This window comes from Musa acuminata, chromosome BXJ2-1 (assembly GCF_036884655.1).
Source record: "Musa acuminata AAA Group cultivar baxijiao chromosome BXJ2-1, Cavendish_Baxijiao_AAA, whole genome shotgun sequence".
NCBI classification, from domain to species: domain Eukaryota; kingdom Viridiplantae; phylum Streptophyta; class Magnoliopsida; order Zingiberales; family Musaceae; genus Musa; species Musa acuminata.
In genome coordinates this window covers 7,422,818-7,442,570 of record NC_088338.1, presented here as the reverse complement: position 1 = coordinate 7,442,570, position 19,753 = coordinate 7,422,818, and the positions used below count along the sequence as shown (strand labels likewise).

Genomic DNA, 19,753 nt, shown 5'->3' with positions numbered 1-19,753 from the left:
TTTACTTAAGTTCAAGAGGGTTGTTCACACCCTCTTGAGCATCATCACCTCCTCTATGATGGAAGATCTCTCCCCCATGGTCGTTGCTAAGCACCTTTTCGTCATAGCTCGCATGGCCTCCTCCTTCCTCCTACTTGTCGACATCATTTACGCCCATGCCTAAACGACTAGGAATATCTAGGTATATTCTGTCCACTTAGGTGATATGAAGTGTAGGTTGTTGCTCTCATCATCCATGCCTCTTCTCAAGTTGGTTTTCTCTTCTGATCCAGTGACAATGAGGGGCGTAATCGATGAAGTGGAAGTATGCGATGATGAAGCCCAAGAAGAAAAAGTCTATCACCATCCCCATGCTTAGTTCACAACCAGTGTGGTGGAGACAATGAAGTTTGTCACCATCACAATCTGAGGTGGGGTCGTCTGCACCTTCCCCTTTGAACTATTAAAACTCCCGACACATCTTGTCCAAGCGCTAATCCATTTGTCATAGTTAGGCCCTTAGGGAGTTGCCTATTGAATATGTCAATTGAGTCTTCGATTCAAGTGACGTCGGGCCTTGGTGCGATAGTGCGTTGAACTCCACTGTAGGGAAGTGGGGTGCCCCTGTTGGCAGTTTGGGCGGTCAAAGGCAATCCTGGGTTGCCAGTGTTGAGTCGGTTGAGGGAACCCCGACAAGTGCTAGTGCTAGTAGTGGTTAAGACATCAATCGTAATTATAACAGCTGCATAGTCTGTTAGGCCAATTGGGGTAAAAGCGGTGCAATGGTCTTCATCATCCCTTTGAGAACCTGCACCTAATGTGTGAGGCTCAAGAATGCTTCAACAAGGACAACCGAGTGCCTAACGTTCATCCTTGAAGGTGAAAGTTCTGGGTCATTGAACAAGCGCCAGTAATACCCCAGTTTCCGAGTGGAGGTGGACGCATTCACCTAAGGAAAGGAGGACGGTTGCCCGTCTTATGTGAATGTATCATGGGTTACGACCTTGTAGGATTGCCACAAGGATTCCTTGGACGACCTCGCGTCTTCGGGTCAAGACTAGACCATGCTGACTCATTGTCGATGGTACTCTCCCTACAACATTTCGGTGCTAGAAGGAAGGCCTTAATGTTGTAGGAATGTCCGCCCGTGAACTCTCTCAACAATGCTCCAGTGAGGCACCGAGGTATCCAAGGTGGCTTCGAAGTGATTTTTAGGTGGCTTTCGAGTACCCAAGGTGGTCCCGAGGTTGGGCAGATGTGGAATCCAGCTTCTCGATGGGCTCCTGCACAAAGGTCAACGTCGAAAAGAGTTTCCTAACCTGACCCCTCCGAGATGGGCTCCTGCACAAAGGTCAGCGTCGAAGAGAGTTTCCTAACCTGAACCCTCCGACACCCAAGTTAGCTTTCGAGTGGTATATAGTGTAAATGAAGTGTTTTTATAGAAAGGTCCAACCCTTGGGCTAGCATCGGGGGTTGACTTTTATACTTGATTGATCAAGGGAATCTTCTATAAAAATCTCAACGCCTCTCCTTTAGCGTCTTATCCACAGGGGCGACAAAAAGCCTCTCATGACAGGCTCGAACGGTTTCCCGTGGACTGTTGTCCACGAGGGTCGACCGGGCTAACCCGAACGACCACCCGTGAACTGTAATTCATGGGGGCCGACAAATTATAACCACCTCTACGTTATTGCCCCGTGGAGGGTGAGTCAGCCTTTTTTTTTTTTTTGGCTCCTTTGTGACGTCCAGTTAAAAATATTCCCTATCAGGTGGTGGAAGAGAAGCCGACGCAAGCTCACAGGGGAAGACGCAGATACGTCTCTCGGCCGTGCTGCAGAAGCCAGAGAGAAGTTGATTTGCGTCGCATTCGCTGGAGAACAGGTGATGGGTCGATTCTTTAGATTCATGCCGACCCAATTCGTCGGCCAGTCATTTCATCGAACAGGTTTGGTCGTTTACCGTATTCAAAATAAGTGAAACATGTGGTTAATTACCAGTGTACAGTCACTAATTTCGTTCAGTAGGAAGGTAATGCCAAGAAAGAAGAAACTATTCTATGCTTACAGCAGCAAATCTGCACTACAGTGTCTTCAGCTTGTGTATCAATTATTGGTTAATCATTGATTAACCATTTTACTGGATATTGAAGACTGTAGCTCAATTTCATATGCCATAGACATGTCAAAGGGCAGATAGCAGTAGGAGTTGATAACATCCAGAAAGTTTTAACACCCATCGTAAACATCAATTTTGCAGCAAACATGGGAATGGAATCCTCAAGTTACATGAACATTCAAACTTGACAGCATTGTTCCATTTAGCGACTTCCTTTCTTTTCTTTGGAAAGAACTAACAGTAGGGAACCACTGCTTACACTAAAACCCACACCAATTAAACCCTTTAGGTTTTACGTTCCGTACAATATCCATCATGGGCTTCAAGTGATCGCGAGATTTATGCTTCATTACATGAAGCTTCTAATAAGCATAACCTTTTCTCACTTGAAAGAAAAAGAGCAAATAATATACAAGATGGAGGGGAGAGAAAAAAATACAAATAGTTCACTGGGAAACACTAGATGTATTTGCTTCATTCTCCGAGCTGCATGGTCATCATGAGCAATGTCTTGAGAGATGCCTTTGCTTCTACTTGTTGGTTCATGCAAAACCATCCATCAGTTGCATGCCTTCCCGACTCATCTGCTGCACTTCAGAAGGTGATAGAATTCTGATGCATTTGACACAGTTTATGAACTCCCTACAGGTGCAGAGAAGCACTCAATTGTTAGCAATTAGAGAGACATGATATAGCTCGAACTAAATCATTTCTTGGGTGGATATTTTATGAACAAGACATGGAGTCATGATAGACTTGACGGTCAACCGATTAAAAACACCAATGAGATGATCATTTTCAGATTGGCTTTGGCAGATAGACCGTACAAAATAATACTTGAAATGTACTAAAGAAACTATGATTATATGTAAACTTAACACCTAAGAAACACAGATCAAAAACATCTATTCTCTAGCACATTTCTCGGCAATGATACCAAGATACTCAAATTGTGGTATAAAATGGCTGTCCTAATAACACTATCAATAACTATATTAAGAGAGAGAGAGAGAGAGGAAGTAGAAAATTAAAATGGCAATGAACTAAAGATGTGCAACGAACCATTATTTCTATGTACCCTAAAGATGCCATTATAATTTTGTCCGCTTCCAGTATTTTCTTCCTTTCTTCATGCTTAGACCACGACAAGGATTCTTGGGGCCATCCCAGCAAATGCAGACACCACTAGCCATGCATCTCTGGCACAACGAGGCTGCACTTATCAGAGTTCAGCGACATGGAGAGGACCTTTATCCCGTCAGAGGACAACCAAGATGGTTAGGACGCTATCGACCATGACTAGGCAGGAAATTTCCTTTCTGTTTTGCTGAAATCATGCAATCAACCATGACTCCCCAGTTTCATGGCTCGGGGAGGAAGACTAGTTCATTCTTGCAGCTTCACCATCCAAGAAGCATGACTTGGTGCAACAAAAGCAACCAAATTGAATAGTCGAACTTGCATTGGTGATTCAGTAATCAGCACAATATTCTTGAATTAGCATGCGATGTTTATGTAAACAAGGGTCCTTAAGGTACAAAATTTGACATGGCTCGTCAGTGCACACCCTTATTTACTCTTAAAATGGAAAGGAATCCAAAGACAAAAAATAACTGTGTAAGTAAATCAATAAGCCAATGTGGGTAGGGTAGCTCAGTCAAATTTGTCTAGGAAGAAAGATAACTTGATCTAGAAACCTAACCACTTGGTTAAGTGACCGAGTAAACATTTGAAACCAAAAGCTCTAAGATTCACATGATGGTACTCTCAAGTTTCCTTTATTGTGGGTTTGCACCACAATACTAAATTTAGATGGAAAAAAGAATATAGTGAAAACCAAATCACCTTTATATACAAATTACAAAGATATGAAGAAAAATAATATTAATAAAACATATTTCAGAAAAGAAGAATCTTATTGGGCCTATTGGGTTATTAATGAATCAAAGCAATTGCATGGAAAAAAGGAAAAGGAAAGTTAACACTTACTCCCAAGGATCATCCCCAACCAGAAGAAAATCATTTTCGTAATCAATATAAACAAGCTTCCATTCTGAACCACGTGGATCATCCAGTTGTCCCTCTAATCCAAACATGCAGGCAACTGCAGATCTCAATTCATAATAATTACTAAAGCGTGTTACATCAATTGATCTTCCAACAGATCCTACTTTTTGAACCTGTTCAACAAAGATGTCATCACTTTATTAGTAAAAAAGATAATTTGTTTTGTTTATTCTTGAAGTATTTCCAATATTCGAAACTAGTACTCCACCTTAGTGTATGTTCTTAAAGGTTGTTGACATGCTTGCTTCCGGGAACCTTGGTATAAGCTGCAATCATTCATAGCTATGATGGCAGATGATGTACCTGCAGAGCTGTCAGGGACGTCTTGTAGCGAGAATACTGAGTCTGTCATTCTTGTTGAAGTAATGTGAGACACTGATTCCTGATTTGAAGTGAAATTACAAACTGGCATCACAGAAGGAATTTGAAACCTGGAAGATCCTATTGGACTGAGGCCGTCCATGGCTGCACCTGGAACATGGCCCATATCCATGCTTTCATTGCTAGGGTTAAGATGGAGATTGCCAATTGTCTCACCCTGGTTGTTACTCTCCTCAAACAAGTCCATTATCCCATATGAGTTAGATACACCCTGCAACACAGTGCAGTCTCCTTGAACATCCAAGTCGTGAACCTCAGATGAAAGGATGCCTTGGACAAGCAGCTCATCACCTAGAGAGTTTAATTGTGTGCCAAAATATTCCTGAATATCTGTTGTGATGCACTGGGGTGTTCCAGAATCCGAAATGCAAGAGAGCTGAAATGTCTCTGTGGGTTCAAAATTGTTGGGATTTGCCATCGAAGATAAATCTGCAGAGGAAGTTGCAGCATTTTCAGCTGTAGAGAAATGTTGTTTCTGCTGCATTGCTGCTGTGGTGACTACTTCCCGCTGAGTAGAACTTCCCATTGTATGCAGTGCTGGCATAATTACTGAGAAGCTTCTTGAGAGTTCACAGCTTCTAACATTCTGCAAAATACCGGCATATATGGACTGGTGATGTCCAAGCAGGCCATCACAATTAGGATTACAAGGCTTGTTAAGAAGCCTCGAAAAAATTTCTGACCCAAAACCAGCGAAGAAGTGCTGTGTGTCGACATTTCCATCTTCAGTTGGATTTGTAAATGGGTTCAAATTTACAAACTGATTGTTTATTGCAGGACCTGCAACACATAAGCAAAATAATCAGGATGTTACAAACCGAACTGTATGACATTATGAAAAGAATCACATATTTGACCCTTCAAAGCATTAACTTGCACATGTACCCTCGGGAACAATATTTATTTGCAGCAGTCCCCTTGAGGTCATAGTCTCCTGACTACTGTAATCCCAATATAAGTTTAGGCTACTGTCAAACCAATCCTCAGAGCACATACATACCTTTTATTTTGTTGACTTTATCATTAGCTACGCAATCTAACTATGATTGGTTAATGAAATTTTAGTGGAGTGCATTTTGCATGATAACAACCACATTTTGACATTGTCAGATTCTTTGCTAACCAGAAATGTCACTGGTGCAAATAAATTACACTTCATGATGCAATGATTGTTGAAACGGTATTATAGCGAATGTAGGAAAATTAGGAACATAACTAATCGGAAACATTTCCGCAGCACACATCAAACTAGTATCTTATATTCCAGTAAATCTTAGGGCTAAGGCTTCCTGGTCCTTTCTAGCTAGGTGTCCGCAGAAAAAGGAAAAGTTATATTGTGCTGTATTTTCAAATAAAATATTTGACAAAAATTTTAGTGCATTATTAAACAAGATAAAATTCCTAGGAACCAAAATATGGGCAGGATAGATCACATTATATATCTCAGGGTGAAAAAGTGTTTGCAATGAGAATAGAATTTCACAAACAAGTTCTACATCAATCTTTGGTTCCCACCTGTGCTACAATTAGAAAATCACATAGAAATCAACGTGATAGCAATTTTCTTTGTCACTGAAGGTTACAAACAAGAAAAGCCACAAAGAGTTCTCACCTACATATCCAGGAAGACATTGTCTTTTTAAACTTGAAGTTACATTAGGAAATGCAAAAAGACTTTCTGGGGTTTCAATTTCCCATAAGCTGACCGTATCAGGTCTTTCTCCATAACCATGTTCATACCATTCCACCTGGAAACACAAAATTAGAGCAAAAGGAGAAGTCAATCAGTTTCAATCATCAACATTGATCTTTTTTTGTAAATGCATGAGCAAAAGCTGACTCACTTGCAGGTTTTGCCACCGTGAATTAGGCCATCTGACAGGATCATAATCACTGATACCTACAATTGTGCCCATGTATCTACAAGAACAAGCAACACATTTCAGGATGTTAATTCCTATTAAAAAAAAGGTCCATAAATGCTACATAATGAGTTTACTGAATTTGTAGAACTTAAGCACCAAAGAAAATAATTATTGTCGAGCACATTTAGGCAGCATGATGAAAATTCACATAGATATTAGATACATTACTCTGTTGGAATATAAACACATACAGATGTACAAAATTCGAGTTTATACATACCCATACTTCTAAGCATATAGACATATCACTTGAAATTTTCCCCATGGTCATTGAGGCAAAGCAGTAGGAAAATAGCTAAGCATATCATTACCTATAAGCTTGTTCAGAAAACTATAATTGCCTAATTAAACAAATGTATAAACTTTCCACTAAAGAAAATTATTTAAGATTTCTTCCAAACTTAATCTATAAACTTTCCACCAAACGAAGGGCATCGTCTATAATGGTAAATTAGGTTCTGTTGGGTGGAGAAGTGGCAGCTTTGAAAAGAAGGCATATGCCTCAAAAAGAAGAGAGCCTGAGAATGGCCATGTGCTAAAACCAAAGAAGCTATATTTATTTATATCTTGTGCTTCTGCATATTAAGCAAAATTAACTAATGCAATTTGGAAGCAATAATAAAGATAGCATGTACAGTTAATTGGATTTCTTGTCCTGGAGAGAATTCTTATGAGTCAAATCAATGGACATATTGCATCATAATAAACTCCGTATAACACTGCAGTAGTGATTGATAAATAATGAGCACCTTAGGACCATGGAAATAGAAGTAAGATTTTGGTCTACTTAGGTGTGAGTAAAAATATATCACTGGCAGTCTGAACCAATAGGTCAAAGTAAACCTTTTCTGAAGATTTAGAAATTCATAATTTTCATCATAACAATTTCAGTTGCAAAAGAAAAAAAAGAGATCCATCAGAGAAAACAATGAACCATGGGATTCATAATGGAAATTATCGAGGCCTAAACTCACGGTCGGGTGTTACTACCAATCGGCAGCCGGACCAGTATGGATCCAATATGTATTGACATACTGATACTTGGTATGTGTTTGTATGGCCTGGACCAGAGAGAAATAGGAACATAAGAGGGCAAGGGTAAACGAGGTGAAGAGGGGGGAGGAAGGAAGGTTTGGCTGAAGAGGAAGAGGCTTACCAGAGGTCAAGCAGGAGGTGGAGAAGGTAATGACAATGGGGCAAGATGGAGGCAGTGGTGGTGATGCCATGGCGAGAAGGAAGTGGTGAAGGAAGGGAACAGAGAGAGAACACGAGAGAAAGAGCCACAGAGAGAGAGAGAGAGAGAGAGAGAGAGAGAGAGAACATATATGAGAAGGCAAAGAAAGGAAAAAAACAAAGAAAAAAAGTAGATCTTGAAACTGAACATAGGTGATCATGGAGTAGGTCTATCACTCAGTACACCATGTTTTGACTCTAAAATCTGGTTGGTAAGCTTGGTATGGTAATCAAACCAGGTTGTATGAAACTATACTAAACAATAACTGGTGGTTCATGGTCGAATCAATAAATACTATGCACAGTTTGGTACACCCATTACAATGGTATGAACTAGAATTGGTTGGTCCACATACCAGTTTATAATTGAACGGGTAATAACCAACCTGTACCAACCATTATGCCTGATTTTAAATAACTAGAAATTATTACATGCATGACTATTACTGTTACATACTCAAAATCACAAATAAATAAATATTTATGCATTGATCCCATAGAACAATTGCTATGCTTGAACTGACAACAACTACCATATAAACAGTAAGAATACACAGTGATGATAGGATAACTTGACCACGAAGTGATGATAGGAAAACAACCTGCGTTTACTTGACTCCTCAGTTTCAAACATCATGCCAAATCTCATCCCAATTGATAACTGGGTATACGCAGCTTTATGATACTTGGTTAAAGGAATTATAAACTCAGAAGAACATGCTCTGAGAAAAAAAAAAAAAAATATTAATAAATAAGAATCAAGAACAAAAATAGTTCAAAGTTTTAAAATATGATGATCAAACAAGAGCAAAACAATGTACCTAGGATTATAGTACACAGTGAATGGACTCCAAGTTGCCACAGCATGAGCTGCCACAGCAAGGACACCAATATGCATACTGTCAGTGGAAAGTACAGATGATGTTAGGGTTGTTTGTTTACGGTTGGCACGTCTAACACCCAAGACTAGCTATGACTTCTCATCCCTGTATGCACTACACATGTCATTAGTTTCTGGTGATGATCTTATTTTCTACCAAAAGATAAAATACTCAAACTAGCCCCACACAGCAATTCATAATGTGCATGTATATACATCAAGTAAAACCAAAAATCTTCAGCTATTCAAATAGTAATTCATAACATACTACCTTCTACATAAGCATAAACTTCCAATATATTGCAATTAAATAAATTTTCATTACATTATTCTTGTGTCAACCTGCCCAAGGCTTGATTGTGTTCCGACTAGCATAACAACGATTATAAAAAAATATCTGAAGCCTAATTTCTGGTTTCACATAATAACAAGCATCTAATAAAGGAAACATGGGAATGTCTGCTTTCTGGTTTCACATAATAACAAGCATCTAATAAAGGAAACATGGGAATGTCTGCTTCCTTGTTCCCCATACTTGAGCTCTAATAAGTCTGAAAGGAACAAAGTAAATCATTTCGGATTTGTCTTCTAATAAATTGATGACTTTTCATAGGGGTACCATTTTTTATCCAACCCATCCAACAGACCTGAACCAACCTAGATGAGGGACAAACAAACAGATCTGAGAATAGCTCCATTGTTTGAGATGTATGTTCCAACAAAAACTTCCCTCACTCTAAGACCAGATTGGTTCCAACTTTAGGCATTTGATCGAAGCAGATCATAATTGCTTGGTCACTATTAGATTTGGTTGAATGGATCAAGGTCTCACTCAGATCAAATCTTCGTGCTTTTTTATTTTTATAAAAAATGTGGACTAGTAGGTATGCTTTGCATTCTCAGTCAATAATCAGGATGAACCAGATTGGTGCAGATTCATTTAGAAGAGATTAGTACAAAATTGTAAGTTATCTTCATATGATATATAAAATGAAAATCCAAGTCAAACCAAGTTTGTCGGAATAAATGAAACTAACAGGAGATGCCCTTGTCATAAAGTTCAACATAAGACTCCTTTATAATTGTTTGATGGCATGGATTAGCTTATGATGGATCTGCAAACCCTTTATTCCTTCAATTGTGCATCAAGAATGTCAGAAAGCCTTCTATAGGGTATATAACACACTGATTAGCAATGGACATTTTGGAGTTCACATGCACAGAAATCTCAAACTTGCAACAAGAGTCAGGCGAGATTGGGTGACATGGACACAGAAATCATCTTTGAAAACCTATGCAGTCAGAAAAGCGTTTATAGATCCACCTTAAGCAGGTCGTGCCATCAAATAACTCCGACAAGCCTTATAATTATTATATTTGCAAACTATTAAAATGTTTCAAACTAAAACCAGCATCTCAGCAGTTCATCTGTTTCCAACAAGGTCAGGTTTGAGTTGACTAAGACAAGATTATATAAATAAAATCAGAATTTATTCAACCTACTATAATGTCCATGATTCATATCTGGTTATAGGATCTGGCGGTTATATGGTATGTTTGATATTGTCCGACTCTGGCCCAAACCTAACACAAGTTTTCATTTTAGCCAACCTGAACTCGTCAATAATTTGTTACTTTCACACTCGTGGTATTTGAAATTTCAGCAATACTATTGGAAGGAAAAAAATTTTCATGAGGCATCTCCGCAAGAGCATAATCATAGGAAGTCCATGGGAAATTATTTTTTGAACCCTCATGATGTCAGTAAATCAGCATATATCCAGTTAGTTTCCAATTGTTTGTAACAAAATAGAACAGATAAACTTGAACAGACCAAGAAAATTATCCTTTAAGAATCTCAGAGAATAACTCTATATATTTTATGAACCTGGACACTGGCTATGAGAAATCTACACAATATCTACTATGATCTTGTAGAATACAACAACAAAAGCAATGAAAGAACAATCATTCAATAATTTCCAAGTTTCTAGGTTTTGAAAAGCCAATCCCAACATCATATTGTAATATAATTACAATCAGAAACATATTTTCCTCATGTTCTGCCATTTTACCTGATAAACAAAACAGAATCACCAGCTTTAAGCCTTTTTGCACCGACAAGCAGACTCCATCCAGTGGTCAAAAGATGTCTCTTCGGCTGTCCTGGAAAGAAGAGGAAAGCACTCTGTTACTTACAACTTTTGTTACGGTATAAATAAAAGCAACATGGTGGAACTCTATACTGGCAGAAAATGCTTATTTGTGAGCACAAGAGTATGGGACATAACAATGCAGGATATCCCTGCTTAAACCATTTACTGAATTTCCAGGAAATAATCTACGATGAGAAAGTTGGAATTTGCTAGCAAGTAATTATAAAAACATGGATGTAATGGTAACCCAAAATATGCCTATCCTACCACGATCGATGTGTCGAAATGTCCACAAGTTATCGTGCAAATCCCTGACAATAAGTTCTGATTTGGAGGTTGCATTGAATAATCCTGGGAAATATAAGCAAGTTTAAAGGCATGTCCAATAGAAAGTCAGCAGAAAATTAACCAACTCCTCACCAACTGTGGAAATAGCTTTTCAGCAGCCCTTCGAGGTACTGAGAATCCACCATGTGTGCAAGTATCACTTGCAATTAAAATCTTACAGAACTCAGTTGGGTGCTTACATCTAATATGACCTAGATCTGGAATAGGAAAGACATCATTTTCCTGAAAGGAAAAGAGAAAGATAAGAATCAAAATACTAGTAGGAATCCACTCTTGAACTAATAGCTCAAAAAGTACATTTTAATTTTCACTATAATGCCATCATATCTTCATGATAGTGTTGCATGAAGTGCTGGATTGCAAATGCAAGCTTCTAAGTCACTGTAAAGCACTCAGATCTTATCCACCTAGTGAACATCTTCTCGCAACTCCAACTCTTGGAGGACAATATTAGGAACCAACAAATGCACACTTTTTTGCTGCACTCTTATAGTTTCACCTTCTCAAACTAAAATGAGTTGTAATCGAATTCTCCCACAAGAAAAGAGAAGCCTCATTTTAACTAACAAGATTAACTTGCACACAGACGTAGAATTACAATACGTCGTGACTGAATCTCAAAAAGCTAAGGGAAAAACATCAATTAGCAAAGAAACTGGCATGTCTTTTATAAAGAAAAATAAAAGCTGTCTAGGCAAGATCACCGATTATTAGAAGAGAAATCTAATTCCTGGAATGGAAACATAAGTATCAAAATTTAATTCAACGAACCAAGATGAAAATCTTACATAACTTACTGGACCATCTGAGCATATATTTCATCTGTCTTCTTGTCAGCCTAGGAATATGTGCCAATCAGAAAAAGGCAAGTATTCATAAATATTTTAAATAAAGAAATAGTAGAAAGCCAACATCACCTACTATACTCTCATGTAGTGTAACATTGTGAACTTGGCACATCAATTGAGATGGGAGACCTGTGTAGGCAGGAATCTGTGAGTTTGCTATTTTTCTAGTTGAAGCAGTCACCTGACCAGAAGCCAGAAGATAATTAACAAACCAAAGAATGAATAGATTTAAATTTTTGCAACAATAACTTGATCAATATCTTTTTCTGGCTCAGAAACGATGGCTTAAAGCAAACTTGACAACGTCCACCATCCCATAAATCACAATACATCCAAATATATCCAATAAAAATTAGTATGGATATGTAATGTCTAAATGTGAGTTGCATTTAATCCTGCCTAACATATGTGATTATCAATGGCGTTCGAATCATAATAGGAATCAAAGTTTTGAAAGTTTTATCATGCAGAAGAAGCCATTCTACCAAAATTTTAAGTCTTTATTTCTTAACCCAGATCACTCAAGTGTCAATCTAGGTTTGTTAGAAAATTTCTGGACAGAGAAAAGACTGTTGGTTAAATCACAATTAAAATCAATAAGACAAGAAATTTGAAGTCTGTTTTTCTATTAACAAATGCTTGTGCAAATTTTTGAATGTCGTTTTGCTGCCAAAGATTCCGAGCTAGGTGACCTCCAGGAAAGATGAAATAAAGACAAGACAAGAATCCGTATCCACAATACATGAGATGATCAGAAAGAAAAGAACCTGTTCAATGTGTCCCTGTGGAAAATAGTATACTAGGCTGCCAGGTTGAGGCAATGATACAAGTGGTCCAGCACAGGCATGCCAAAACTCAGAATTTAACACCTTTCTTGCACCTACACATAATGGTAAGCTGAATATTTTCTTCAATTCAACAACAAGTGACTGAACAAACAAAAAAATTCTCAAGTAAATGAGCATACTTCCACCAAATATTACAGTTACGCAAAATGAGCATTATACATGAAGGTGTAATGAAGAAGAAAATCACTCACTTGGCTTGCTTGGAACTTAACCCAAGGGCTTCATTTCATCTAGCTGTGCTGCAGCGTTTTTTAGACCAGAGACTCGGACATTTGTTTGAATGGAAGACATCTTCAACCAGCAATCTTAGAAGATTAACTTGTATTGAGACAAAACCGAAGACAGAATGCTGAACAACAGCCTCTCCCCGCAACAGAAGAGGAACCTCCACACTGCACTCTTCATCCCGTGAACCAAAAACATCCCTTAAACATCCTACCACAAAGTCAGTGTTGTCACGTTCCAAACACCAGAAGCAACAGTCCAATGAACATATTTTAACAGCATTAGCATTCGGAGGACACCACTTCAGCAGCATCCACTTTACATCTTCAAGCACAGAACATATTTTAACGCTCGTTGGAGCAGAGAAAGACGAGCTGCGGTAATTGTCCATACAGAACATACTTTAACGCTCGTCTTTATGCAAAACCTTTTTCTCTGTACTGTGTACCTTCTCTCTTGCACTTGAAGTGTCTTCTGTTGTCATTGATCATGCACACGTTTTGCATCTGTTTTGCTTGATTTGACTGACATTGAGAAACATCTTCTGACGGTTTATCGATTTCTTTGACATTGGTGTGTAGCATTTTTCTTCCATCAATATGGCATTTCTTTCTCTAGCATGCATAAAAGAAGACTACACCTATGCATTGACCCATTAACATAATGAACTAGGACCCAGTAACTTTTTCTACTTGTTGTGATAGACTTCAATTGCTCAAAGAATCTCATATCTTAGGAAACAAGGATACAACAATTCCAGGTGACAAGTAGGAACTGGCTTATCAAGTACAGGTTTCTATTTAACAAATACAATGAAAATGTATATGCCCTAAAGTTTAAAATGGGCTTAAATGTCATCGAAGCAAGATAGTCTACAATACTCATCTTTGCATCAAAGCAGATGTGCCAAGAAAAACACAATTATCTTTCATAAAATTAAAAGAAAAAAAAACAGGGCTGCTTTATTCACCACTTAAAAGTGATTATGGATTGCTTTGCTGCACATAATTATCAATCTGATGCCAACAATGGTTGAAAAAGAATCAAGATTATGGAAGTGATGAACATACATACACGGCCATAAGTATTTCTTTGAACAAATTCTTCCTTTGTTATAAACTAACGGTAAACATTCTGATTCATGGAATTATCTACTACTTCTCTGATCATTCTGATCATAGATTGCAACTCATGATTCAGTTCCATAGGCACCAGTCCCGTGTCTTTTTCCCTCCCTTTTGAGATGCAGCATCTTAATATTCATTCACCATTGTCCTAGCTAACTCCACCAATCAAGAGGCTTTCCTTGACAAATCCAACTGAGGAAGAAGATTGACAAGCTCTAATCATTCATGTTAGGGGTGCTAATTCAACTATAATTTCCCTTTTTTTTTGAAATAATGAACCGGGCATCTGCATAGCGAATTACCTGGGTAATTGATATTTATCTGGTAGATCCACAACCAATCCAGAGTTTAAGCTCTAGATAAACTGCACGTTTGCAACTACGTCCACTAACATTCTTCGCATAGATGACATCAATTTCCAGGAAAGAACTCTGAAACAGAAGCTTATACGAGGGATTATGCTCACAATGATTATGGCTGAAACAAAACGAACCAAATTGAGAGAGACCGATCGATCGACTGTTGTTGCGAATGGTGATAGGAAAGATCAAAGTAGTACCTGTTAGCATGATGACGTTGGATTTTGGGAAGCTGTAGCGATTGATGAGGAGGTACTTCATGCAGTTGGCATCATTTATACACCCCATAAGCTCGTTTCACGTGTTCCGATCCGTGACCTCACCGCTTTCTTTCGCCCACCACCACCCAGCATCGGCGGCGGGTGCGGGAGGCGGAAGGGGATGGGAAGCCCCTGGTGGCGTGGGTACGCCCCAAGAATCGGACACGTAGGAGATGGTGCATCGCACGGACGATGCCCCCGATGGGAGCTGCAGCGGGGTGTGGAAGTGGGAACAATTAATCAGCATCATCGTCGCATACGGCCCGAACATGATGAGGCAGACGGATCTGATCGAGAAGGCTGAGGCTCGGATGGCCCGTCCGCGGAGAAGATGGGAATGGAGGTGACTGAGGATGAAGGAGGAGAAGAAGAAGCTGACGAAACGGAGTGGCAGAGGTGACGTGTATTGGCTTTCAGTTTCTTATTTCTTTGGTAAATTCAAACACCCGCACCTTCGTCCTGTCCAAAACGCACTTGTCCTATGTGATCATTGCACAAAGGGCCCAAGAGATAGGGTATTATACTCGGGCACTGCTAGGTAACTCGGATAAGTGTGCTGGAGAGATATATTCAATACCTAAATACATCTAGTATAATAAATAAATTAATTATATTATAAGAAACTGCATTAGTATTTCCATAAGTGATCAACTTCCAATCATCTATATTTTTAGAAAAAGTATATCTTACTTTTACAATATTTTTTGAAAAAAAAACCTTTTTTATTTTTTTTCAAAAGCAAAAGGTATTCCTTTTTTTTATGGTATCTTTTTTATAATTCTATAAATGAGAGTTATTGGGCTTCATCTATAACTCGAGAGGAGTTATAGATGATAAGAACAACAATATATCCTCCATGTCACCTGAGTGGATAGAGTACAACTAGCTAAGTGGATAGAGTACACCTAACTATTGCTAGTCAATTGGGCAAAGAAGCGAGCTGATAAATAGGGGGAAGGAGGAGGCCATGGGAGCTATGACAAAAAGCTGCTTAGATCTTCCATAGTAGAGGAGGTGGTGGTGCTCAAGAGGGTGCGGGCAGTCCTTTTGAACCTAAGTAAAAAATATAATATTAATTAACACAAATAATAGGTGCCTCCTCTCACAAGATCACTTAGACTCATTTGTTCTACTACCTGTGATGTCATTCACATGGATGAAGAAGAACCTATTATGATTACATGGGTGAAAGCGACGGACGATAGATGATGATGAGAGATATTTATAAGAATAAAAAAATCATTAAAAAAATAATACCATTCAAGAAAAAATAAAAAAATTATTATAAAAAAAAAATTTCTAGAAATATAGATGATTGTAAGCTTAACTCCTATGAACCCTCGTGGTGGAGCGGATCCGATTGCACGGATATGACATGACGAAGATTACAAGGTGAAGGCAACCATAACAGGGCGAAAGCGACGTGAACTTAAAGCAGACGGTAGAGTCAAGTGGGATTAGAAAGAGAGGAACGGGAGGTGGGGTAGAGCAAGCAAGTGGAAGGAAAGGAAACATGTGTGAATACTAGGAAACTAAGATACCAAGTAATACTAGACTTGGGATCTCAAGGTACATGAACTTAAAGCAGACGGTAGAGTCAAGTCGGATTTAGATGTCTTTGAAAACCTGCCACAATCCCAACATCTTTGTCGGATCAGGGAAATCTCACCACAATTAGATCAATGGTAACCTAGAAAAGCTGCAACACCAAAAACCAACCTCCTACTACCAGACTGAATTCATGAGATATTTCTCAGTGAAGCTCTCCCTTGCTTTATAGCATTTCCTTGCTGAAAACTTTATTTAAAAGATTATCTTGATCAATACAATCTTCTTTGAGATCATCATCCATTTTCAATCAGGTGCTCATTAAACAGATGACATCTAGAGGTCCTCTTGCTATGTTTTCAGCTTCACAATTGACTTCTGATGCAGTAGGGACTTCCATTCTCATTATGTACAGTGGCCAGGAACCCATAGGCAAGTGCCTAGGCATAAACAAACCTGTCTTGCCTTGGCTCCTTCAAATATCCATGATATGTGCAACTACTAGTGCCCTTAAGCTAGAAACAAGCCATTAAACAAGCCCATCACTGACACCACATCATGTACAGATGTATGGTCATGCATGTTTACACATTTGGAGGTCACTATAGATGCATATATCAAACTTGTCTCTTCATGCAACATACAGATTTTATATTGTTTGAGCTAAGATGATAAACATCAGCTTTGCAATGTGCAAAGAAAGAATTTCTGATGCTTTCATCCTCTAATAGCATATTTCAATTGGATCTTATCAAAGCATGGTCTGATAACTTAACAAGAGATCTTTAGTAAATCTTGATGTCACCACTTTAGGTCTCTTTCTCTGAGCAGCCAATTCTCCATTTGAGAAAAGGTGATCGGAATTTACTTGTTGCCATAAAAATATATAGTTAACTGCATTAAGGTTGACAAGGTGATATCTTCTATAGGAATCATAGAGGAATTCTGATACCAATGGATGGAACATCAAAGACGATGATCCCTCCTAATAATAACGCTCGTATCATCTTTATCAATTCTCATGGCATAGCGATCTTAGCGATCCTCTTGAAAGTCCATGACAAAAGTATCACAGGCTATCCAATCAGTAACATCAAGTCACGCTACCGACAGAATCGCTGTTAAGAGAACAAAGATTGTGCACAGCCCGATACATATCACAGATGATGTCCTATCAACGGATATCGACCGAATTCTTATCCCTCCATGGTATCAATCAGAATCAATTCAATCCTCCCAAATAATAACAATCGAGAACGAACTTTTAGGCCCGGGGTAGCGAAACCCCTTGTGAATCAGCATGCAGCGAAAGATTTATGCATAGATCGACCTGAAGCCCCCAACCTAGGTCAAAAGAAACGGGATGGAGAACGAGGGGAGGGGTAGAGATGCCTCACCGACGACGCCAGATCCACCGGAACCACTGAGCGTCATTGATGAGGATCTCGAGGATCGATGATCTCCCTCGAGTTTGGTGATCTCCTCGCGACCACGGACGACGCGGCCGAAGAGGATCTCGAGGCCACGGGTGGGATGGAAAGCCCAACTACGATGCGGGTCGATGTGATATAACCGAGTATGCAAAATTACATACAAACCCTCCCGAGTTACTTATATTTGTATTGAGCTGGCAAAGATGTTATATGCTAAAATTGAAAGGTAGAAGGATAAATATGGAAAAGTATATACTAACAAAAGGTCATTAGTGTCATTAACTTAAGTAAAACTAATTAATAATATATGAATGTGTATATATCATTTGTAAATTCTTAAAATATCTGAAAATATAATGAATTTTTGGATTTTTGTGAATATCATATATTTATTTGTTTTTAGGAATGATTGACTTTTCTGAATTTTTTTTTCCTTTCGTTATAAATAAAATAGATTTTTAAGTATTATTAGCCTTTTGTTATTTACTTAAGTAGATGTACCTTTTTTTTTTGCAATGATAAATTATAAATATAAGATTATGATCTTGTAATTTCATTTTAACACAAACCATCAAAATCTTATAAGCGAATCTTAATTTTGTCCACTTATGATATGGGACTATAGATCAAATTGAAGAGTTCTCTAACTTCATCCCTAGATAGTTATTTCCTATTCGAGCTCCTAAATATTATGTTATGCTCTAATACAAAAATGTTAGGATTTGGGTCTGATTGGCTATCAATTTTATTTGACCCTAATCGTTAACTAAAATATTTAAGCTGAAGTTAATTGTAATATACTCATTAAATCCTTATAAGTTAATATTAATCTTATCCATCTATAATATAGGGCTAATTAGGATATTTCACGGGCACTACTAGACAAACTCGAAAGAATGTGTTAAAAGAGATATATTCAAGTCCAAAATACATCTAATACGATAAATTAATTAATTAAATTATAAGAAACTGCTTTAGTATTTTCAAGTTAAACTTTCAATCATCTTTATTTCTAGAAAAAAGTATATCTTACTTTTATAATATTTTTTAAAACTTTATTTTTTTTCTTGATAAGATATTTTATTTTTTTATGAAATCTTTTTTTTAATCTCATTAATGTCCCTTATCATCATCTATCGCTTATTATTTTCACCCATATAATCTTAATAGGTTCTTCACGCATGTGAATGATGTCACGGATAGTAATCTTGTGAGAGGAGACATCTGTTGTGTTAATTAATATTATATTTTGTACTTAGGTTTGTGAGGGCTGTTTATACCCTCTTGAGCGTCGTCACCTCCTATACAATGGAAGATCTATTTCTCGTGATTGTTGCTAAGTACTTTTTTGTCGTAGCTCCCATGGCCTCCTCCCCCTTGTTCGCATCACTCACACCCTTGCCTAATTGACTAGCAAATAGGTAGGTGTATTTTATCCACTCAAGTGATATTGAAGGTAGGTTGTTGTTCTCATCGACCATGACTCCTCTCAAGTTGCTTATCTTTTGATATAGTGATTATGAGGGGCAAAACCGATGAAGAGGAAGCATGTGATGATAAAGTGCATAAAGTAAAAGCCTATCACCACCCCCATGTTCGATTCACAATCGATGTGGCGGAGGCAGTGAACCCTCATGATGGGGTGGATTCGATTGCATATATATGATACAATGAATGTAGCAAGATAAAGATAATCATAACGGAGTGAAAACGATATGCATATCCTCATGAGGGATATTTATAAAATTATAAAAAATATTATAAAAATAATAATACCTTTCAAAAAAGTTTTTTTTTTAAATTATCATAAAAATAAGATATACGTCTCCCCAGCGCACTTATTGTAGTTATCTATATTAGAAGAATCTTTTTGTAGCGTAGAATAATCATTCTATCAAGATTTTCATCTTGAAAGGTGATAGATTTTCATCACACATGACATATCATCACACTCTTCCCTCCTTGTCTCCTCCATTCCCATCTTATTATTAATTTTTTTTATTTACTTAAATAGATGCACT

The 19,753-nt window shown here is 38.0% G+C and overlaps 1 pseudogene; it reads right to left on the bottom strand.

The window, feature by feature from the left end:
* Nucleotides 1–2,349: 2,349 nt before the first annotated feature.
* Nucleotides 2,350–11,384, bottom strand: LOC135586306 (auxin response factor 11-like; annotated as a pseudogene).
* Nucleotides 11,385–19,753: the final 8,369 nt, after the last annotated feature.